The sequence below is a fragment of the Calliopsis andreniformis genome, unplaced genomic scaffold (assembly GCF_051401765.1).
Source record: "Calliopsis andreniformis isolate RMS-2024a unplaced genomic scaffold, iyCalAndr_principal scaffold0007, whole genome shotgun sequence".
NCBI classification, from domain to species: domain Eukaryota; kingdom Metazoa; phylum Arthropoda; class Insecta; order Hymenoptera; family Andrenidae; genus Calliopsis; species Calliopsis andreniformis.
Window position 1 is genome coordinate 567,427 of NW_027480425.1, and position 26,228 is coordinate 593,654.

The following is a 26,228-nucleotide window of genomic DNA, read 5'->3' on the forward strand; positions in this document are numbered from 1 at the left end:
GGTTATGGCCATTTCTACGTTCCGGGCAACCCAAGCTTCACTCTAGGGCGTTGCTCCACCATATCGAATAGTTAGGGCCTTAGAAGTCAACGCCAGAATAATAAAATACAGTATAAAAACAACAGTTTTTCCATTGTATAGCATGGATAATTGCAACCAGTGTGAAAGCAATGATCATTTCGGCGTTTCGGGCATCCTGGAGTTAACTCTGAGGCATTGCTCCACCAGATCGAATCGTTAGGGCCTAAGAAGTCAACGCCGGAAGCATAAGATACAATGTAAATAAAACAGCTTTTCCATCGTATAAAACGAATAATTGCAACCAGTGTGAATGTTATGGTCATTTCTACGTTCCGGGCAACCTAGGCTTCACTCTAGGGCATTGCTCCACCAGATCCAGTAGCTACGACCTTAGAAGTCAAAGCCAGAAGCAGTAAATATAATAAAAATGCAACAGCTATTCCATCGTATAAAACAAATAATTGCTACCAGTTTGAAAGTACTGGTTATTTCTACGTTCCGAGCAACCTAGGCTTCACTCTAGGGAGTTGCACCACCACATCGAGCAGCTATGGCCTTAGAAGTCAACGCCAGAATCATAAAATACAATATAAATGCAACAGTTTTTCCATCGTGTAACAGGAATAATTGCAACCAGTGTGAAAGTTATGGTCATTTCTACGTTTCGGGGAACCTAGGCTTCACTCTAGGGCTTTGGTCCGCCATATCGAATAGCTGGGACCTAAGATCTCGACGCCAGAAACATAAAATATAATATAAATACAACCGCTTTTCCGTCGTATATAATGTATATTTGCAACCAGTGTGAAAGTAATGGTCATTTCTACGTTTCGGGCAACATACTCTTCACTCTTGGACGTTGCCCAACGAGATCGAATAGCTAGGACCTTAGAAGTCAACGCCAGGAGCATAAAATCCAGTAAAAATACAACAGTTTTTCCATCGTATAGCATGAATAATTGCAACTAGTGTGAAAGTGATGGTCATTTCTACGTTCCTGCCAACCTAGGCTTCACTCTAGAGCGTTGTTCCAACAGATCGAAAGGTTAGGGCTTAAGAAGTCAACGCCAGATGTACAAAATACAAAATAAATAGAACAGTTATTCCATCGTATAACAGGAATAATTGCAACCAGTGTGAAAGTGATGGTCACTTCTACGTTCCGGGCAACCCAGGCTTCACTCTAGGGCGTTGTTCCACCAGATCGAATAGTTAGAGCCTAAGAAGTCAGCGCCAGAAACATAAAATACAATATAAATGCAACAGTTTTTACATCGTATAACAGGAATAATTGCAACTAGTGTGACAGATATGGTCATTTCTACGTTCCAGGCAACCAAGGCTTCACGCTAGGGTGTTGCTCCACCACATCGAATAGCTACGGCATTAGAAGTAAACGCCAGAAGCATAAAATACAATATAAATGCAACAGTTTTTCCATCGTATAACAGGAATAATTGCAGCCAGTGTGAAAGTGATGTTCATTTCTACGTTCCGATCAACCTAGGCTTCACTCTAGGGATTTGCTCAACCACATCGGGCAGCTACGGCCTTAGAAGTCAACGCCAGAAGCATAAAATACAATATAAATGCAACAGTTTTTCCATCGTATAACAGGAATAATTGCAACCAGTGTGAAAGTAATGGGCATTTCTACGCTCCGTGCATTCCAGGCTTCACTCTAGGGCGTTGTACCACCAGGCCGAATAGTTAGGGCCTTATAAAACAACTCCAGCGCATAAAATACGATAAAAATACAACAGTTTTTCCATCGTATAAAAAGAATAATTGCAACCAGAGTGAAAGTGATGGTGATTTCTACGTTCCGGGCAACCTAGGCTTCACTCTAGGGCGTTGTTCCAACAGATCGAATAGTTAGGGCCTAAGAAGTCAACGCCAGAAGCATAAAATAGAAAATAAATAGAACAGTTATTCCATCGTATAACAGGAATAATTGCAACCAGTGTGAAAGTGATGGTCATTTCTACGTTCCGGTCAACCCAGGCTTCACTCTAGGGCGTGTTCCAACAGATCGAACAGTTAGGGCCAAAGAAGTCAACGCCAGAAGCATAAAATACAAAATAAATAGAACAGTTATTCCATCGTATAACAGGAATAATTGCAACCAGTGTGAAAGTGATGGTCATTTCTACGTTCCGGTGAACCCAGGCTTCACTCTAGGGCGTTGTTCCACCAGATCGAATAGTTAGGGTCTAAGATGTCAACGCCAGAAGCATAAAATACAGTATCAATACAACAGCTTTTCCATCGTATAACAGGAATAATTGCAACCAGTGTGAAAGTAATGGTCATTTCTACGTTTCGGGGAACCTATGCTTCACTCTTGGACGTTGCCCCACGAGATCTAATACCTAGGATCTCAGAAGTCAACGCCAGAAGCACAAAATACATTAAAAATACAGCAGTTTTTCCACCGTATAGCATGAATAGTTGCAACCAGTGTGAAAGTAATGGTCATTTCTACGTTCCGGGCAACCCAGGCTTCACTCTAGGGCGTGTTCCAACAGATCGAACAGTTAGGGCCAAAGAAGTCAACGCCAGAAGCATAAAATACAATACAAATAAAACGGTTTTTCCATCCTATAAAACGAATAATTGCTATCAGTATGAAAGTTATTGTTATTTCTACGTTTCGGGAATCCTAGGCTTAACTCTGAGGCATTGCTCCACCAGACCGAATACACAGGACTTAGATGTCAAACCAGGAACATAAAGTACATTACAAATCCAACGGTTTGTCCATCGTATAACAGGAATAATTGCAACCAGTGTGAAGGTGATGGTCATTTCTACATTCCGGGCAACCTAGGCTTCGCTCTAGGGCGTTGCTCCACCACATCGGACAGCTACGGCCTTCGAAGTCAACGCCAGAAGCATAAAATACAATATAAATACAACAGTTTTTCCATCGTATAACAAGAATAATTGCCACCAGCGTGAAAGGTATGGTCATTTCTACGTTGCAGGCAACCAACGCTTCACTCTGGGGTGCTGCCCCACCACATCGAATAGCTACGGCCTTAGAAGTAAACGCCAGAAGCAGAAAATACAATATAAATATAACAGTTGTTCCATCGTATAAAATGGATAATTGCTAACAGTGTGATATTAATGGTCATTTCTACGTTCAGGGCAACCGAGGCTTCTCTCTACGGCGTTGATCCACCAGATCCAATAGTTAGGGCCTAAGAAGGCAACGCCAGAGTCATAAAATACAAAATAAATGCAGCAGTTTTTCCATTGTATAAAAAGTATAATTCCAACCAGTGTGAAACTAATGGTCATTTCTACGTACCGGGCTACATAGGCTTCACCCTTGGACGTTGCCCTACCAGATCGATTAGCTAGGACCTTAGAAGTCAACGCCAGAAGCTTAAAATACAAAATAAATACAACGGTTTTTCCATCGTATAAAACGAATAATTGCAACGAGTGTGAAAGGTATGGTCATTTTACGTTTCGGGCATCCTAGGCTCCACTCTAGGGCGTTGTTCCAGAAGATCGAACAGTTAGGGCCTAAGAAGTCAACTCCAGAAGCATAAAATACAATATAAATACAACAGTTTTTCCATCGTATAGAACGAATGATTGCAACAAGTGTGAGGGTAATGGTCAATTCTACGTTCCGGGCAACCTAGGCTTCACTCTAGGGCGTTGCTCCACCACATCCAATAGCTACTACCTTAGAGGTCAACGCCTGAAGCATAAAATACAATATAAATAAAACAGCTTTTCCGTCGTATATAATGTATATTTGCAACCAGTGTGAAGGTAATGGTCATTTCTACGTTTCGGGCAACATACTCTGTACTCTTGGACGTTGCCCAACGAGATCGAATAGCTAGGACCTTAGAAGTCAACGCCAGAAGCATAAAATAAAATAAAAATACAACAGTGTTTCCATCGTATAGCATGAATAATTGCAACCAGTGTGAAGGTAATGGTCATTTCTACCTTCCGGGCAACCTAGGCTTCACTCTAGGGCATTGCTCCACCAGATCGAAAAGTTAGGGCCTAAGAAGTCAACGCCAGAAACATAAAATACAATAAAGATGCAACAGTTTTTCCATCGTATAACAGGAATAGTTGCAACCAGTGTGAAGGTAATGGTCATTTCTACGTTCCGGCCAACATTGGCTTCACTCTTGGACGTTGCCCCACCAGATCGAATAGCTAGGGCCTTAGAAGTCAACGCCAGATGCTTAAAATACAAAATAAATACAACGGATTTTCCATCGCAGAAAACGAATAATTGCAACGACTGTGAAAGGTATGTACATTTCTACGTTCCGGGCAACCTAGGCTTCGCTCTAGGGCGTTCTTCCACCACATCGAATAGCTACGGCCTTAGAAGTCAACGCCAGAAGCAGAAAATACAATATAAATATAACAGTTGTTCCATGGTATAAAATGGATAATTGCAAACAGTGTGAAAGTAATGGTCATTTCTACGTTCAGGGCAACCGAGGCTTCACCCTACGGCGTTGGTCCACCAGAACCAATAGTTAGGGCCTAAGAAGGCAACGCCAGAGTCATAAAATACAAAATAAATACAAGAGTTTTTCCATTGTATAAAAAGAATAATTCCAACCAGTGTGAAACTAATGGTCATTTCTACGTCCTGGCAACATAGGCTTCGCTCTTGAACGTTGCCGTACCAGATCGAATAGCGAGGACCATAGAAGTCAACGCCAGAAGCTTAAAATACAAAATAAATACAACGGTTTTTCCATCGTATAAAACGAATAATTGCAACGAGTGTGAAAGGTATGGTCATTTTACGTTTCGGGCAACCTAGGCTCCACTCTAGGGCGTTGTTACACAAGATCCAACAGTTATGGCCTAAGAAGTCAACTCCAGAAGCATAAAATACAATAGAAATACAACAGTTTTTCCATCGTATAAAACGAATGATTGCAACAAGTGTGAAGGTAATGGTCAATTCTACGTTCCGGGCAACCTAGGCTTCACTCTAGGGCGTTGCTCCACTACGTGGAACAGATACGGCCTTAGAAGACAACGCCTGAAGCATAAAATACAATAAAGATACAACAGTTTTTCCATCGTATAACAGGAATAATTGCAACCAGAGTGAAAGATATGGTCATTTCTACGTTCCAGGCAACACGGGCTTCACTCTAGGGCGTTGTTCCACCAGATCGTATAGTTAGGGCCTAAGAAGTCAGCGCCAGAAGCATAAAATCGAGAAAAAATACAACAGTTCTTCCATCGTATAAAACAAATAATTGCAACCAGTGTGAAAGTTATGGCCATATCTACGTTCCGGGCAACCTAGGCTTGACTGTAGGGCGTTGCTCCACCTGATCGAATAGTTAGGGACTAAGAATTCAACGCCAGAAGCATAAAATACAATAAAAATGCAACACTTTTTCCATCCTATAACAGGAATAACAGCAACCATTGTGAAAGTACTGGACATTTCTACGTTCCGGCTAACCTAGGCATCACTCTAGGGCGTTGCTCCACCAGATCGAAAGTTAGGGCCTAAGAAGTCAACGCCAGAAGCACCAAATACAATATAAATACAACAGCTTTTCAATCGTATAACAGGAATAATTGCAAACAGGGTGAAGGTAATGGTCATTTCTGCGCTCCGGGCAACATAGGCTTCACTCTAGGGCGTTGCTCCACCACATCGAACTGTTAGCGCCTTAGAAGTCAACGCCAGAAGAATAAAATACAATATGAATAGAAGAGTTTTTCCATCGCATAAAATGAATAAGTGCAACCAGTGTGAAAGTACTGGTCATTTCTACGTTCCGGGCAACCTAGGCTTCACTCTAGGGCGTTGCTCCACCACATCGGACAGCTACGGCCTTCGAAGTCAACGCCAGAAGCATAAAATACAATATAAATACAACAGTTTTTCCATCGTATAACAGGAATAATTGCACCCAGTGTGAAAGTGATGGTCATTTCTACGTTCCGGGCAACCTAGCCTTCACTCTAGGGCGTTGCTCCACCACATCGGACAGCTACGGCCTTAGAAGTCAACGCCAGAAGCATAAAATACAATATAAATACAACAGTTTTTCCATAGTATAACAAGAATAATTGCCACCAGTGGGAAAGGTATGGTCATTTCTACGTTGCAGGCAACCAAGGCTTCACTCTGGGGTGTTGCTCCACCACATCGAATAGCTACGGCCTTAGAAGTCAACGCCACAAGCATAAAATACGATGTGAATACAACAGTATTTCCATGGTAAAAACGAATAACTGCAACCAGTGTGACAGTAATGATCATTTCAACGTTTCGGGCATCCTAGACTTAACTGTGAGGCAATGCTACAGCAGATCGAATACATTGGGCCTTAGAAGTCAACGCCACAAGCATAAAGTACAGTAAAAATCCAACAGTTTGTGCATCGTATAACAGGAATAGTTGCAAACAGTGTGAAAGTAATGGTCATTTCTACGTTCCGGGCAACCTAGGCTTCACTCTAGGGCGTTGCTCCACCACATCCAATAGCTACGACCTTAGAGGTCAACGCCTGAAGCATAAAATACAATATAAATAAAACAGCTTTTCCGTCGTATATAATGTATATTTGCAACCAGTGTGAAGGTAATGGTCATTTCTACGTTTCGGGCAACATACTCTGTACTCTTGGACGTTGCCCAACGAGATCGAATAGCTAGGACCTTAGAAGTCAACGCCAGAAGCATAAAATAAAATAAAAATACAACAGTGTTTCCATCGTATAGCATGAATAATTGCAACCAGTGTGAAGGTAATGGTCATTTCTACCTTCCGGGCAACCTAGGCTTCACTCTAGGGCATTGCTCCACCAGATCGAAAAGTTAGGGCCTAAGAAGTCAACGCCAGAAACATAAAATACAATAAAGATGCAACAGTTTTTCCATCGTATAACAGGAATAGTTGCAACCAGTGTGAAGGTAATGGTCATTTCTACGTTCCGGCCAACATTGGCTTCACTCTTGGACGTTGCCCCACCAGATCGAATAGCTAGGGCCTTAGAAGTCAACGCCAGATGCTTAAAATACAAAATAAATACAACAGTTTTTCCATCGTATAACAGGAATGATTGCAACCAGTGTGAAGGTAATGGTCATTTCTACGTTCCGGCCAACATTGGCTTCACTCTTGGACGTTGCCCCACCAGATCGAATAGCTAGGGCCTTAGAAGTCAACGCCAGATGCTTAAAATACAAAATAAATACAACGGATTTTCCATCGCAGAAAACGAATAATTGCAACGACTGTGAAAGGTATGTACATTTCTACGTTCCGGGCAACCTAGGCTTCGCTCTAGGGCGTTCTTCCACCACATCGAATAGCTACGGCCTTAGAAGTCAACGCCAGAAGCAGAAAATACAATATAAATATAACAGTTGTTCCATGGTATAAAATGGATAATTGCAAACAGTGTGAAAGTAATGGTCATTTCTACGTTCAGGGCAACCGAGGCTTCACCCTACGGCGTTGGTCCACCAGAACCAATAGTTAGGGCCTAAGAAGGCAACGCCAGAGTCATAAAATACAAAATAAATACAGCAGTTTTTCCATTGTATAAAAAGTATAATTCCAACCAGTGTGAAACTAATGGTCATTTCTACGTCCTGGCAACATAGGCTTCGCTCTTGAACGTTGCCGTACCAGATCGAATAGCGAGGACCATAGAAGTCAACGCCAGAAGCTTAAAATACAAAATAAATACAACGGTTTTTCCATCGTACAAAACGAATAATTGCAACGAGTGTGAAAGGTATGGTCATTTTACGTTTCGGGCAACCTAGGCTCCACTCTAGGGCGTTGTTACACAAGATCCAACAGTTATGGCCTAAGAAGTCAACTCCAGAAGCATAAAATACAATATAAATACAACAGTTTTTCCATCGTATAAAACGAATGATTGCAACAAGTGTGAAGGTAATGGTCAATTCTACGTTCCGGGCAACCTAGGCTTCACTCTAGGGCGTTGCTCCACTACGTGGAACAGATACGGCCTTAGAAGACAACGCCTGAAGCATAAAATACAATAAAAATACAACAGTTTTTCCATCGTATAACAGGAATAATTGCAACCAGAGTGAAAGATATGGTCATTTCTACGTTCCAGGCAACGCGGGCTTCACTCTAGGGCGTTGTTCCACCAGATCGTATAGTTAGGGCCTAAGAAGTCAGCGCCAGAAGCATAAAATCGAGAAAAAATACAACAGTTCTTCCATCGTATAAAACAAATAATTGCAACCAGTGTGAAAGTACTGGTCATTTCTACGTTCCGGGCAACCTAGGCTTCACTCTAGGGCGTTGCTCCACCTGATCGAATAGCTAGGGACTTAGAATTCAAAGCCAGAAACATAAAATAAAATAAAAATGCAATAGTTTTTCATAGTATAACAGGAATAATTGCAACCAGCGTGAAAGTAATGGTCATTTCTACGTTCCGGGCAACCTAGGCTTCACTCTAGGGCGTTGCTCCACTACATCGAATAGCTACGGCCTTAGAAGTCAACGGCAGAAGCATAAAATACAAAATATATACAACAGCTTTTCCATCGTATAAAACGGATAATGGCAACCAATGTGAAAGTAATGGACATTTCTACGTTCCGGGGAACCTAGGCTTCACTCTAGGGCGTAGCTCCACCACATCGAATTCCTACGGCCTATAAAGTCAACGCCGGAAGCATAAAGTACAATAAAAATACAACAGTTTTTCTATCGTATAACAGGAATAATTGCAACCAGTGTGAAGGTAATGGCCATTTCTACGTTCCGGGCAACATTGGCTTCACTCCTGGACGTTGCCCCACCAGATCGAATAGCTAGGGCCTTAGAAGTCAACGCCAGAAGCTTAAAACACAAAATAAATACAACGGATTTTCCATCGCAGAAAACGAATAATTGCAACGACTGTGAAAGGTATGTACATTTCTACGTTCCGGGCAACCTAGGCTTCGCTCTAGGGCGTTGTTCCACCACACCGAATAGCTACGGCCTTAGAAGTCCACGCCAGAAGCAGAAAATACAATATAAATATAACAGATTTTCCATCGTATAAAATGGATAATTGCAAACAGTGTGAAAGTAATGGTCATTTCTACGTTCAGGGCAACCGAGGCTTCACTCTACCGCGTTGGTCCAACAGATCTAATAGTTAGGGCCTAAGAAGACAACGCCAGAGTCATAAAATACAAAATAAATACAGCAGTTTTTCCATTGTATAAAAAGAATAATTCCAACCAGTGTGAAACTAATGGTCATTTCTACGTACCAGGCTACATAGGCTTCACCCTTGGACGTTGCCCCACCAGATCGATTAGCTAGGACCTTAGAAGTCAACGCCAGAAGCTTAAAATACAAAATAAATACAACGGATTTTCCATCGTATAAAACGAATAATTGCAACGAGTGTGAAAGGTATGGTCATTTCTACGTTGCAGGCAACCAAGGCTTCACTCTGGGGTGTTGCTCCACCACATCGAATAGCTACGGCCTTAGAAGTCAACGCCACAAGCATAAAATACGATGTGAATACAACAGTATTTCCATGGTAAAAACGAATAACTGCAACCAGTGTGACAGTAATGATCATTTCAACGTTTCGGGCATCCTAGACTTAACTGTGAGGCAATGCTACAGCAGATCGAATACATTGGGCCTTAGAAGTCAACGCCACAAGCATAAAGTACAGTAAAAATCCAACAGTTTGTGCATCGTATAACAGGAATAGTTGCAAACAGTGTGAAAGTAATGGTCATTTCTACGTTCCGGGCAACCTAGGCTTCACTCTAGGGCGTTGCTCCACCACATCCAATAGCTACGACCTTAGAGGTCAACGCCTGAAGCATAAAATACAATATAAATAAAACAACTTTTCCGTCGTATATAATGTATATTTGCAACCAGTGTGAAGGTAATGGTCATTTCTACGTTTCGGGCAACATACTCTGTACTCTTGGACGTTGCCCAACGAGATCGAATAGCTAGGACCTTAGAAGTCAACGCCAGAAGCATAAAATAAAATAAAAATACAACAGTGTTTACATCGTATAGCATGAATAATTGCAACCAGTGTGAAGGTAATGGTCATTTCTACCTTCCGGGCAACCTAGGCTTCACTCTAGGGCATTGCTCCACCAGATCGAAAAGTTAGGGCCTAAGAAGTCAACGCCAGAAACATAAAATACAATAAAGATGCAACAGTTTTTCCATCGTATAACAGGAATAGTTGCAACCAGTGTGAAGGTAATGGTCATTTCTACGTTCCGGGCAACATTGTATTCACTCTTGGACGTTGCCCCACCAGATCGAATAGCTATGGCCTTAGAAGTCAACGCCAGAAGCTTAAAATACAAAATAGATACAACGGATTTTCCATCGCAGAAAACGAATAATTGCAACGACTGTGAAAGGTATGTACATTTCTACGTTCCGGGCAACCTCGGCTCCACTCTAGGGCGTTGATCCACAAGATCGAACAGTTAGGGCCTAAGAAGTCAACTCCAGAAGCATAAAATACAATATAAAGACAACAGTTTTTCCATCGTATAACAGGAATGATTGCAACCAGTGTGAAGGTAATGGTCATTTCTACGTTCCGGCCAACATTGGCTTCACTCTTGGACGTTGCCCCACCAGATCGAATAGCTAGGGCCTTAGAAGTCAACGCCAGATGCTTAAAATACAAAATAAATACAACGGATTTTCCATCGCAGAAAACGAATAATTGCAACGACTGTGAAAGGTATGTACATTTCTACGTTCCGGGCAACCTAGGCTTCGCTCTAGGGCGTTCTTCCACCACATCGAATAGCTACGGCCTTAGAAGTCAACGCCAGAAGCAGAAAATACAATATAAATATAACAGTTGTTCCATGGTATAAAATGGATAATTGCAAACAGTGTGAAAGTAATGGTCATTTCTACGTTCAGGGCACTCGAGGCTTCACCCTACGGCGTTGGTCCACCAGAACCAATAGTTAGGGCCTAAGAAGGCAACGCCAGAGTCATAAAATACAAAATAAATACAGCAGTTTTTCCATTGTATAAAAAGAATAATTCCAACCAGTGTGAAGCTAATGGTCATTTCTACGTCCTGGCAACATAGGCTTCGCTCTTGAACGTTGCCGTACCAGATCGAATAGCGAGGACCATAGAAGTCAACGCCAGAAGCTTAAGATACAAAATAAATACAACGGTTTTTCCATCGTATAAAACGAATAATTGCAACGAGTGTGAAAGGTATGGTCATTTTACGTTTCGGGCAACCTAGGCTCCACTCTAGGGCGTTGTTACACAAGATCCAACAGTTATGGCCTAAGAAGTCAACTCCAGAAGCATAAAATACAATATAAATACAACAGTTTTTCCATCGTATAAAACGAATGATTGCAACAAGTGTGAAGGTAATGGTCAATTCTACGTTCCGGGCAACCTAGGCTTCACTCTAGGGCGTTGCTCCACTACGTGGAACAGATACGGCCTTAGAAGACAACGCCTGAAGCATAAAATACAATAAAAATACAACAGTTTTTCCATCGTATAACAGGAATAATTGCAACTAGAGTGAAAGATATGGTCATTTCTACGTTCCAGGCAACGCGGGCTTCACTCTAGGGCGTTGTTCCACCAGATCGTATAGTTAGGGCCTAAGAAGTCAGCGCCAGAAGCATAAAATCGAGAAAAAATACAACAGTTCTTCCATCGTATAAAACAAATAATTGCAACCAGTGTGAAAGTACTGGTCATTTCTACGTTCCGGGCAACCTAGGCTTCACTCTAGGGCGTTGCTCCACCTGATCGAATAGCTAGGGACTTAGAATTCAAAGCCAGAAACATAAAATAAAATAAAAATGCAATAGTTTTTCATAGTATAACAGGAATAATTGCAACCAGCGTGAAAGTAATGGTCATTTCTACGTACCAGGCTACATAGGCTTCACCCTTGGAGGTTGCCCCACCAGATCGATTAGCTAGGACCTTAGAAGTCAACGCCAGAAGCTTAAAATACAAAATAAATACAACGGATTTTCCATCGTATAAAACGAATAATTGCAACGAGTGTGAAAGGTATGGTCATTTTACGTTTCGGGCAACCTAGGCTCCACTCTAGGGCGTTGTTCCACAAGATGCAACAGTTATGGCCTAAGAAGGCAACTCCAGAAGCATAAAATACAATACAAATACAACAGTTTTTCCATCGTATAAAACGAATGATTGCAACAAGTGTGAGGGTAATGGTCAATTCTACGTTCCGGGCAACCTAGGCTTCACTCTAGGGCGTTGCTCCACCACGTCGGACAGCTACGGCCTTCGAAGTCAACGCCAGAAGCATAAAATACAATATAAATCCAACGGTTTGTCCATCGTATAACAGGAATAATTGCAACCAGTGTGAAAGTGATGGTCATTTCTACGTTCCGGGCAACCTAGGCTTCACTCTAGGGCGTTGCTCCACCACATCGGACAGCTACGGCCTTCGAAGTCAACGCCAGAAGCATAAAATACAATATAAATACAACAGTTTTTCCATCGTATAACAGGAATAATTGCACCCAGTGTGAAAGTGATGGTCATTTCTACGTTCCGGGCAACCTAGCCTTCACTCTAGGGCGTTGCTCCACCACATCGGACAGCTACGGCCTTAGAAGTCAACGCCAGAAGCATAAAATACAATATAAATACAACAGTTTTTCCATAGTATAACAAGAATAATTGCCACCAGTGTGAAAGGTATGGTCATTTCTACGTTGCAGGCAACCAAGGCTTCACTCTGGGGTGTTGCTCCACCACATCGAATAGCTACGGCCTTAGAAGTCAACGCCACAAGCATAAAATACGATGTGAATACAACAGTATTTCCATGGTAAAAACGAATAACTGCAACCAGTGTGACAGTAATGATCATTTCAACGTTTCGGGCATCCTAGACTTAACTGTGAGGCAATGCTACAGCAGATCGAATACATTGGGCCTTAGAAGTCAACGCCACAAGCATAAAGTACAGTAAAAATCCAACAGTTTGTGCATCGTATAACAGGAATAGTTGCAAACAGTGTGAAAGTAATGGTCATTTCTACGTTCCGGGCAACCTAGGCTTCACTCTAGGGCGTTGCTCCACCACATCCAATAGCTACGACCTTAGAGGTCAACGCCTGAAGCATAAAATACAATATAAATAAAACAGCTTTTCCATCGTATATAATGTATATTTGCAACCAGTGTGAAGGTAATGGTCATTTCTACGTTTCGGGCAACATACTCTGTACTCTTGGACGTTGCCCAACGAGATCGAATAGCTAGGACCTTAGAAGTCAACGCCAGAAGCATAAAACAAAATAAAAATACAACAGTGTTTCCATCGTATAGCATGAATAATTGCAACCAGTGTGAAGGTAATGGTCATTTCTACCTTCCGGGCAACCTAGGCTTCACTCTAGGGCATTGCTCCACCAGATCGAAAAGTTAGGGCCTAAGAAGTCAACGCCAGAAACATAAAATACAATAAAGATGCAACAGTTTTTCCATCGTATAACAGGAATAGTTGCAACCAGTGTGAAGGTAGTGGTCATTTCTACGTTCCGGGCAACATTGTATTCACTCTTGGACGTTGCCCCACCAGATCGAATAGCTATGGCCTTAGAAGTCAACGCCAGAAGCTTAAAATACAAAATAAATACAACGGATTTTCCATCGCAGAAAACGAATAATTGCAACGACTGTGAAAGGTATGTACATTTCTACGTTCCGGGCAACCTCGGCTCCACTCTAGGGCGTTGATCCACAAGATCGAACAGTTAGGGCCTAAGAAGTCAACTCCAGAAGCATAAAATACAATATAAAGACAACAGTTTTTCCATCGTATAACAGGAATGATTGCAACCAGTGTGAAGGTAATGGTCATTTCTACGTTCCGGCCAACATTGGCTTCACTCTTGGACGTTGCCCCACCAGATCGAATAGCTAGGGCCTTAGAAGTCAACGCCAGATGCTTAAAATACAAAATAAATACAACGGATTTTCCATCGCAGAAAACGAATAATTGCAACGACTGTGAAAGGTATGTACATTTCTACGTTCCGGGCAACCTAGGCTTCGCTCTAGGGCGTTCTTCCACCACATCGAATAGCTACGGCCTTAGAAGTCAACGCCAGAAGCAGAAAATACAATATAAATATAACAGTTGTTCCATGGTATAAAATGGATAATTGCAAACAGTGTGAAAGTAATGGTCATTTCTACGTTCAGGGCAACCGAGGCTTCACCCTACGTTGAACGTTGCCGTACCAGATCGAATAGCGAGGACCATAGAAGTCAACGCCAGAAGCTTAAAATACAAAATAAATACAACGGTTTTTCCATCGTATAAAACGAATAATTGCAACGAGTGTGAAAGGTATGGTCATTTTACGTTTCGGGCAACCTAGGCTCCACTCTAGGGCGTTGTTACACAAGATCCAACAGTTATGGCCTAAGAAGTCAACTCCAGAAGCATAAAATACAATATAAATACAACAGTTTTTCCATCGTATAAAACGAATGATTGCAACAAGTGTGAAGGTAATGGTCAATTCTACGTTCCGGGCAACCTAGGCTTCACTATAGGGCGTTGCTCCACTACGTGGAACAGATACGGCCTTAGAAGACAACGCCTGAAGCATAAAATACAATAAAAATACAACAGTTTTTCCATCGTATAACAGGAATAATTGCAACCAGAGTGAAAGATATGGTCATTTCTACGTTCCAGGCAACGCGGGCTTCACTCTAGGGCGTTGTTCCACCAGATCGTATAGTTAGGGCCTAAGAAGTCAGCGCCAGAAGCATAAAATCGAGAAAAAATACAACAGTTCTTCCATCGTATAAAACAAATAATTGCAACCAGTGTGAAAGTTATGGCCATATCTACGTTCCGGGCAACATAGGCTTGACTGTAGGGCGTTGCTCCACCTGATCGAATAGTTAGGGACTTAGAATTCAACGCCAGAAGCATAAAATACAATAAAAATGCAACACTTTTTCCATCCTATAACAGGAATAACAGCAACCATTGTGAAAGTACTGGACATTTCTACGTTCCGGCTAACCTAGGCATCACTCTAGGGCGTTGCTCCACCAGATCGAAAGTTAGGGCCTAAGAAGTCAACGCCAGAAGCACCAAATACAATATAAATACAACAGCTTTTCAATCGTATAACAGGAATAATTGCAAACAGGGTGAAGATAATGGTCATTTCTGCGCTCCGGGCAACATAGGCTTCACTCTAGGGCGTTGCTCCACCACATCGAACTGTTAGCGCCTTAGAAGTCAACGCCAGAAGAATAAAATACAATATGAATAGAAGAGTTTTTCCATCGCATAAAATGAATAAGTGCAACCAGTGTGAAAGTACTGGTCATTTCTACGTTCCGGGCAACCTAGGCTTCACTCTAGGGCGTTGCTCCACCTGATCGAATAGCTAGGGACTTAGAATTCAAAGCCAGAAACATAAAATAAAATAAAAATGCAATAGTTTTTCATAGTATAACAGGAATAATTGCAACCAGCGTGAAAGTAATGGTCATTTCTACGTTCCGGGCAACCTAGGCTTCACTCTAGGGCGTTGCTCCACTACATCGAATAGCTACGGCCTTAGAAGTCAACGGCAGAAGCATAAAATACAAAATAAATACAACAGCTTTTCCATCGTATAAAACGAATAATTGCAACGAGTGTGAAAGGTATGGTCAATTCTACGTTCCGGGCAACCTAGGCTTCACTCTAGGGCGTTGCTCCACTACGTGGAACAGATACGGCCTTAGAAGACAACGCCTGAAGCATAAAATACAATAAAAATACAACAGTTTTTCCATCGTATAACAGGAATAATTGCAACCAGAGTGAAAGATATGGTCATTTCTACGTTCCAGGCAACGCGGGCTTCACTCTAGGGCGTTGTTCCACCAGATCGTACAGTTAGGGCCTAAGAAGTCAACGCCAGAAGCTTAAAATACAAAATAAATACAACGGATTTTCCATAGCAGAAAACGAATAATTGCAACGACTGTGAAAGGTATGTACATTTCTACGTGCCGGGCAACCTAGGCTTCGCTCTAGGGCGTTGTTCCACCACGTCGAGTAGTTACGGCCTTAGAAGTCCACGCCAGAAGCAGAAAATACAATATAAATATAACAGTTGTTCCATCGTATAAAATGGATAATTGCAAACAGTGTGATATTAATGGTCATTTCTACGTTCAGGGCAACCGAGGCTTCACTCTACGGCGTTGGTCCACCAGATCCAATAGTTAGGGCCTAAGAAGGCAACGCCAGAGTCATAAAATACAAAATAAATACAGCAGTTTTTCCATTGTATAAATGAATAATTCCAACCAGTGTGAAACTAATGGTCATTTCTACGTACCAGGCTACATAGGCTTCACCCTTGGACGTTGCCCCACCACATCGATTAGCTAGGACCTTAGAAGTCAACGCCAGAAGCTTAAAATACAAAATAAATAGAACGGTTTTTCCATCGTATAAAACGAATAATTGCAACGAGTGTGAAAGGTATGGTCATTTTACGTTTCGGGCAACCAAGGCTTCACTCTGGGGTGTTGCTCCACCACATCGAATAGCTACGGCCTTAGAAGTCAACGCCACAAGCATAAAATACGATGTGAATACAACAGTATTTCCATGGTAAAAACGAATAACTGCAACCAGTGTGACAGTAATGATCATTTCAACGTTTCGGGCATCCTAGACTTAACTGTGAGGCAATGCTACAGCAGATCGAATACATTGGGCCTTAGAAGTCAACGCCACAAGCATAAAGTACAGTAAAAATCCAACAGTTTGTGCATCGTATAACAGGAATAGTTGCAAACAGTGTGAAAGTAATGGTCATTTCTACGTTCCGGGCAACCTAGGCTTCACTCTAGGGCGTTGCTCCACCACATCCAATAGCTACGACCTTAGAGGTCAACGCCTGAAGCATAAAATACAATATAAATAAAACAGCTTTTCCGTCGTATATAATGTATATTTGCAACCAGTGTGAAGGTAATGGTCATTTCTACGTTTCGGGCAACATACTCTGTACTCTTGGACGTTGCCCAACGAGATCGAATAGCTAGGACCTTAGAAGTCAACGCCAGAAGCATAAAATAAAATAAAAATACAACAGTGTTTACATCGTATAGCATGAATAATTGCAACCAGTGTGAAGGTAATGGTCATTTCTACCTTCCGGGCAACCTAGGCTTCACTCTAGGGCATTGCTCCACCAGATCGAAAAGTTAGGGCCTAAGAAGTCAACGCCAGAAACATAAAATACAATAAAGATGCAACAGTTTTTCCATCGTATAACAGGAATAGTTGCAACCAGTGTGAAGGTAATGGTCATTTCTACGTTCCGGGCAACATTGTATTCACTCTTGGACGTTGCCCCACCAGATCGAATAGCTATGGCCTTAGAAGTCAACGCCAGAAGCTTAAAATACAAAATAGATACAACGGATTTTCCATCGCAGAAAACGAATAATTGCAACGACTGTGAAAGGTATGTACATTTCTACGTTCCGGGCAACCTCGGCTCCACTCTAGGGCGTTGATCCACAAGATCGAACAGTTAGGGCCTAAGAAGTCAACTCCAGAAGCATAAAATACAATATAAAGACAACAGTTTTTCCATCGTATAACAGGAATGATTGCAACCAGTGTGAAGGTAATGGTCATTTCTACGTTCCGGCCAACATTGGCTTCACTCTTGGACGTTGCACCACCAGATCGAATAGCTAGGGCCTTAGAAGTCAACGCCAGATGCTTAAAATACAAAATAAATACAACGGATTTTCCATCGCAGAAAACGAATAATTGCAACGACTGTGAAAGGTATGTACATTTCTACGTTCCGGGCAACCTAGGCTTCGCTCTAGGGCGTTATTCCACCACATCGAATAGCTACGGCCTTAGAAGTCAACGCCAGAAGCAGAAAATACAATATAAATATAACAGTTGTTCCATGGTATAAAATGGATAATTGCAAACAGTGTGAAAGTAATGGTCATTTCTACGTTCAGGGCACTCGAGGCTTCACCCTACGGCGTTGGTCCACCAGAACCAATAGTTAGGGCCTAAGAAGGCAACGCCAGAGTCATAAAATACAAAATAAATACAGCAGTTTTTCCATTGTATAAAAAGAATAATTCCAACCAGTGTGAAACTAATGGTCATTTCTACGTCCTGGCAACATAGGCTTCGCTCTTGAACGTTGCCGTACCAGATCGAATAGCGAGGACCATAGAAGTCAACGCCAGAAGCTTAAGGTACAAAATAAATACAACGGTTTTTCCATCGTATAAAACGAATAATTGCAACGAGTGTGAAAGGTATGGTCATTTTACGTTTCGGGCAACCTAGGCTCCACTCTAGGGCGTTGTTACACAAGATCCAACAGTTATGGCCTAAGAAGTCAACTCCAGAAGCATAAAATACAATATAAATACAACAGTTTTTCCATCGTATAAAACGAATGATTGCAACAAGTGTGAAGGTAATGGTCAATTCTACGTTCCGGGCAACCTAGGCTTCACTCTAGGGCGTTGCTCCACTACGTGGAACAGATACGGCCTTAGAAGACAACGCCTGAAGCATAAAATACAATAAAAATACAACAGTTTTTCCATCGTATAACAGGAATTATTGCAACCAGAGTGAAAGATATGGTCATTTCTACGTTCCAGGCAACGCGGGCTTCACTCTAGGGCGTTGTTCCACCAGATCGTATAGTTAGGGCCTAAGAAGTCAGCGCCAGAAGCATAAAATCGAGAAAAAATACAACAGTTCTTCCATCGTATAAAACAAATAATTGCAACCAGTGTGAAAGTACTGGTCATTTCTACGTTCCGGGCAACCTAGGCTTCACTCTAGGGCGTTGCTCCACCTGATCGAATAGCTAGGGACTTAGAATTCAAAGCCAGAAACATAAAATAAAATAAAAATGCAATAGTTTTTCATAGTATAACAGGAATAATTGCAACCAGCGTGAAAGTAATGGTCATTTCTACGTTCCGGGCAACCTAGGCTTCACTCTAGGGCGTTGCTCCACTACATCGAATAGCTACGGCCTTAGAAGTCAACGGCAGAAGCATAAAATACAAAATATATACAACAGCTTTTCCATCGTATAAAACGGATAATGGCAACCAATGTGAAAGTAATGGACATTTCTACGTTCCGGGGAACCTAGGCTTCACTCTAGGGCGTAGCTCCACCACATCGAATTCCTACGGCCTATAAAGTCAACGCCGGAAGCATAAAGTACAATAAAAATACAACAGTTTTTCTATCGTATAACAGGAATAATTGCAACCAGTGTGAAGGTAATGGTCATTTCTACGTTCCGGGCAACATTGGCTTCACTCCTGGACGTTGCCCCACCAGATCGAATAGCTAGGGCCTTAGAAGTCAACGCCAGAAGCTTAAAACACAAAATAAATACAACGGATTTTCCATCGCAGAAAACGAATAATTGCAACGACTGTGAAAGGTATGTACATTTCTACGTTCCGGGCAACCTAGGCTTCGCTCTAGGGCGTTGTTCCACCACATCGAATAGCTACGGCCTTAGAAGTCCACGCCAGAAGCAGAAAATACAATATAAATATAACAGATTTTCCATCGTATAAAATGGATAATTGCAAACAGTGTGAAAGTAATGGTCATTTCTACGTTCAGGGCAACCGAGGCTTCACTCTACGGCGTTGGTCCAACAGATCTAATAGTTAGGGCCTAAGAAGACAACGCCAGAGTCATAAAATACAAAATAAATACAGCAGTTTTTCCATTGTATAAAAAGAATAATTCCAACCAGTGTGAAACTAATGGTCATTTCTACGTACCAGGCTACATAGGCTTCACCCTTGGACGTTGCCCCACCAGATCGATTAGCTAGGACCTTAGAAGTCAACGCCAGAAGCTTAAAATACAAAATAAATACAACGGATTTTCCATCGTATAAAACGAATAATTGCAACGAGTGTGAAAGGTATGGTCATTTTACGTTTCGGGCAACCTAGGCTCCACTCTAGGGCGTTGTTCCACAAGATGCAACAGTTATGGCCTAAGAAGGCAACTCCAGAAGCATAAAATACAATACAAATACAACAGTTTTTCCATCGTATAAAACGAATGATTGCAACAAGTGTGAGGGTAATGGTCAATTCTACGTTCCGGGCAACCTAGGCTTCACTCTAGGGCGTTGCTCCACCACGTCGGACAGCTACGGCCTTCGAAGTCAACGCCAGAAGCATAAAATACAATATAAATCCAACGGTTTGTCCATCGTATAACAGGAATAATTGCAACCAGTGTGAAAGTGATGGTCATTTCTACGTTCCGGGCAACCTAGGCTTCACTCTAGGGCGTTGCTCCACCACATCGGACAGCTACGGCCTTCGAAGTCAACGCCAGAAGCATAAAATACAATATAAATACAACAGTTTTTCCATCGTATAACAGGAATAATTGCACCCAGTGTGAAAGTGATGGTCATTTCTACGTTCCGGGCAACCTAGCCTTCACTCTAGGGCGTTGCTCCACCACATCGGACAGCTACGGCCTTAGAAGTCAACGCCAGAAGCATAAAATACAATATAAATACAACAGTTTTTCCATAGTATAACAAGAATAATTGCCACCAGTGTGAAAGGTATGGTCATTTCTACGTTGCAGGCAACCAAGGCTTCACTCTGGGGTGTTGCTCCACCACATCGAATAGCTACGGCCTTAGAAGTCAACGCCACAAGCATAAAATACGATGTGAATACAACAGTATTTCCATGGTAAAAACGAATAACTGCAACCAGTGTGACAGTAATGATCATTTCAACGTTTCGGGCATCCTAGACTTAACTGTGAGGCAATGCTACAGCAGATCGAATACATTGGGCCTTAGAAGTCAACGCCACAAGCATAAAGTACAGTAAAAATCCAACAGTTTGTGCATCGTATAACAGGAATAGTTGCAAACAGTGTGAAAGTAATGGTCATTTCTACGTTCCGGGCAACCTAGGCTTCACTCTAGGGCGTTGCTCCACCACATCCAATAGCTACGACCTTAGAGGTCAACGCCTGAAGCATAAAATACAATATAAATAAAACAGCTTTTCCGTCGTATATAATGTATATTTGCAACCAGTGTGAAGGTAATGGTCATTTCTACGTTTCGGGCAACATACTCTGTACTCTTGGACGTTGCCCAACGAGATCGAATAGCTAGGACCTTAGAAGTCAACGCCAGAAGCATAAAACAAAATAAAAATACAACAGTGTTTCCATCGTATAGCATGAATAATTGCAACCAGTGTGAAGGTAATGGTCATTTCTACCTTCCGGGCAACCTAGGCTTCACTCTAGGGCATTGCTCCACCAGATCGAAAAGTTAGGGCCTAAGAAGTCAACGCCAGAAACATAAAATACAATAAAGATGCAACAGTTTTTCCATCGTATAACAGGAATAGTTGCAACCAGTGTGAAGGTAGTGGTCATTTCTACGTTCCGGGCAACATTGTATTCACTCTTGGACGTTGCCCCACCAGATCGAATAGCTATGGCCTTAGAAGTCAACGCCAGAAGCTTAAAATACAAAATAAATACAACGGATTTTCCATCGCAGAAAACGAATAATTGCAACGACTGTGAAAGGTATGTACATTTCTACGTTCCGGGCAACCTAGGCTTCGCTCTAGGGCGTTCTTCCACCACATCGAATAGCTACGGCCTTAGAAGTCAACGCCAGAAGCAGAAAATACAATATAAATATAACAGTTGTTCCATGGTATAAAATGGATAATTGCAAACAGTGTGAAAGTAATGGTCATTTCTACGTTCAGGGCAACCGAGGCTTCACCCTACGGCGTTGGTCCACCAGAACCAATAGTTAGGGCCTAAGAAGGCAACGCCAGAGTCATAAAATACAAAATAAATACAGCAGTTTTTCCATTGTATAAAAAGAATAATTCCAACCAGTGTGAAACTAATGGTCATTTCTACGTCCTGGCAACATAGGCTTCGCTCTTGAACGTTGCCGTACCAGATCGAATAGCGAGGACCATAGAAGTCAACGCCAGAAGCTTAAAATACAAAATAAATACAACGGTTTTTCCATCGTATAAAACGAATAATTGCAACGAGTGTGAAAGGTATGGTCATTTTACGTTTCGGGCAACCTAGGCTCCACTCTAGGGCGTTGTTACACAAGATCCAACAGTTATGGCCTAAGAAGTCAACTCCAGAAGCATAAAATACAATATAAATACAACAGTTTTTCCATCGTATAAAACGAATGATTGCAACAAGTGTGAAGGTAATGGTCAATTCTACGTTCCGGGCAACCTAGGCTTCACTCTAGGGCGTTGCTCCTCTACGTGGAACAGATACGGCCTTAGAAGACAACGCCTGAAGCATAAAATACAATAAAAATACAACAGTTTTTCCATCGTATAACAGGAATAATTGCAACCAGAGTGAAAGATATGGTCATTTCTACGTTCCAGGCAACGCGGGCTTCACTCTAGGGCGTTGTTCCACCAGATCGTATAGTTAGGGCCTAAGAAGTCAGCGCCAGAAGCATAAAATCGAGAAAAAATACAACAGTTCTTCCATCGTATAAAACAAATAATTGCAACCAGTGTGAAAGTTATGGCCATATCTACGTTCCGGGCAACCTAGGCTTGACTGTAGGGCGTTGCTCCACCTGATCGAATAGTTAGGGACTTAGAATTCAACGCCAGAAGCATAAAATACAATAAAAATGCAACACTTTTTCCATCCTATAACAGGAATAACAGCAACCATTGTGAAAGTACTGGACATTTCTACGTTCCGGCTAACCTAGGCATCACTCTAGGGCGTTGCTCCACCAGATCGAAAGTTAGGGCCTAAGAAGTCAACGCCAGAAGCACCAAATACAATATAAATACAACAGCTTTTCAATCGTATAACAGGAATAATTGCAAACAGGGTGAAGATAATGGTCATTTCTGCGCTCCGGGCAACATAGGCTTCACTCTAGGGCGTTGCTCCACCACATCGAACTGTTAGCGCCTTAGAAGTCAACGCCAGAAGAATAAAATACAATATGAATAGAAGAGTTTTTCCATCGCATAAAATGAATAAGTGCAACCAGTGTGAAAGTACTGGTCATTTCTACGTTCCGGGCAACCTAGGCTTCACTCTAGGGCGTTGCTCCACCTGATCGAATAGCTAGGGACTTAGAATTCAAAGCCAGAAACATAAAATAAAATAAAAATGCAATAGTTTTTCATAGTATAACAGGAATAATTGCAACCAGCGTGAAAGTAATGGTCATTTCTACGTTCCGGGCAACCTAGGCTTCACTCTAGGGCGTTGCTCCACTACATCGAATAGCTACGGCCTTAGAAGTCAACGGCAGAAGCATAAAATACAAAATAAATACAACAGCTTTTCCATCGTATAAAACGAATAATTGCAACGAGTGTGAAAGGTATGGTCAATTCTACGTTCCGGGCAACCTAGGCTTCACTCTAGGGCGTTGCTCCACTACGTGGAACAGATACGGCCTTAGAAGACAACGCCTGAAGCATAAAATACAATAAAAATACAACAGTTTTTCCATCGTATAACAGGAATAATTGCAACCAGAGTGAAAGATATGGTCATTTCTACGTTCCAGGCAACGCGGGCTTCACTCTAGGGCGTTGTTCCACCAGATCGTACAGTTAGGGCCTAAGAAGTCAACGCCAGAAGCTTAAAATACAAAATAAATACAACGGATTTTCCATAGCAGAAAACGAATAATTGCAACGACTGTGAAAGGTATGTACATTTCTACGTGCCGGGCAACCTAGGCTTCGCTCTAGGGCGTTGTTCCACCACGTCGAGTAGCTACGGCCTTTGAAGTCCACGCCAGAAGCAGAAAATACAATATAAATATAACAGTTGTTCCATCGTATAAAATGGATAATTGCAAACAGTGTGATATTAATGGTCATTTCTACGTTCAGGGCAACCGAGGCTTCACTCTACGGCGTTGGTCCACCAGATCCAATAGTTAGGGCCTAAGAAGGCAACGCCAGAGTCATAAAATACAAAATAAATACAGCAGTTTTTCCATTGTATAAATGAATAATTCCAACCAGTGTGAAACTAATGGTCATTTCTACGTACCAGGCTACATAGGCTTCACCCTTGGACGTTGCCCCACCACATCGATTAGCTAGGACCTTAGAAGTCAACGCCAGAAGCTTAAAATACAAAATAAATACAACGGTTTTTCCATCGTATAAAACGAATAATTGCAACGAGTGTGAAAGGTATGGTCATTTTACGTTTCGGGCAACCTAGGCTCCACTCTAGGGCGTTGTTCCACAAGATCCAACAGTTATGGCCTAAGAAGTCAACTCCAGAAGCATAAAATACAATATAAATACAACAGTTTTTCCATCGTATAAAACGAATGATTGCAACAAGTGTGAAGGTAATGGTCAATTCTACGTTCCGGGCAACCTAGGCTTCACTCTAGGGCGTTGCTCCACTACGTGGAACAGATACGGCCTTAGAAGACAACGCCTGAAGCATAAAATACAATAAAAATACAACAGTTTTTCCATCGTATAACAGGAATAATTGCAACCAGAGTGAAAGATATGGTCATTTCTACGTTCCAGGCAACACGGGCTTCACTCTAGGGCGTTGTTCCACCAGATCGTATAGTTAGGGCCTAAGAGGTCAGCGCCAGAAGCATAAAATCCAGAAAAAATACAACAGTTCTTCCATCGTATAAAGCGAATAATTGCAACCAGTGTGAAAGTTATGGCCATATCTACGTTCCGGGCACCCTAGGCTTGACTGTAGGGCGTTGCTCCACGTGATCGAATAATTAGGGACTTAGAATTCAACGCCAGAAGCATAAAATACAATAAAAATGCACAGTTTTTCCATCGTATAACAGGAATAACAGCAACCAGTGTGAAAGTACTGGACATTTCTACGTTCCGGCTAACCTAGGCATCACTCTAGGGCGTTGCTCCACCAGATCGAATGTTAGGGCCTAAGAAGTCAACGCCAGAAGCACCAAATACAATATAAATACAACAGCCTTTCAATCGTATAACAGGAATAATTGCAAACAGGGTGAAGGTAATGGTCATTTCTGCGCTCCGGGCAACATAGGCTTCACTCTAGGGCGTTGCTCCACCACATCGAACTGTTAGCGCCTTAGAAGTCAACACCAGAAGAATAAAATACAATATGAATAGAAGAGTTTTTCCATCGCATAAAATGAATAAGTGCAACCAGTGTGAAAGTACTGGTCATTTCTACGTTCCGGGCAACCTAGGCTTCACTCTAGGGCGTTGCTCCACCTGATCGACTAGCTAGGGACTTAGAATTCAAAGCCAGAAATATAAAATAAAATAAAAATGCAATAGTTTTTCATAGTATAACAGGAATAATTGCAACCAGCGTGAAAGTAATGGTCATTTCTACGTTCCGGGCAACCTAGGCTTCACTCTAGGGCGTTGCTCCACTACATCGAATAGCTACGGCCTTAGAAGTCAACGGCAGAAGCATAAAATACAAAATAAATACAACAGCCTTTCCATCGTATAAAACGGATAATGGCAACCAATGTGAAAGTGATGGACATTTCTACGTTCCGGGGAACCTAGGCTTCACTCTAGGGCGTAGCTCCGCCACATCGAATACCTACGGCCTAAGAAGTCAACGCCGGAAGCATAAAATACAATAAAAATGCAACAATTTTTCCATAGTAATGCATGAATAATTGTAACCAGTGTGAACGTAATGGCCATTTCTACGCTCTGGGCATCCTAGACTTAACTCTGAGGCATTGCTCCACCAGATCGAATACATAGGGCTTTAGAAGTCAACGCCAGAAGCTTGAAGTACATTAAAAATACAACAGCTTTTCCATCCTATAAAACGAATAATTGCAACCAGTGTGAAAGTAATGGCCATTTCTACGTTCCCAGCAACTTAGGCTTCAGTCTAGGACGTCGCTCCACCAGATCGAATAGCTAGGGACTTAGAATTCAACGCCAGAAGCATGAAATACATTAAAAACACTACAGCTTTTCCATCGTATAAGACGAATAATTGCAACCAGTGTGAAAGTAATGGCCATTTCTACGTTCCCAGCAACTTAGG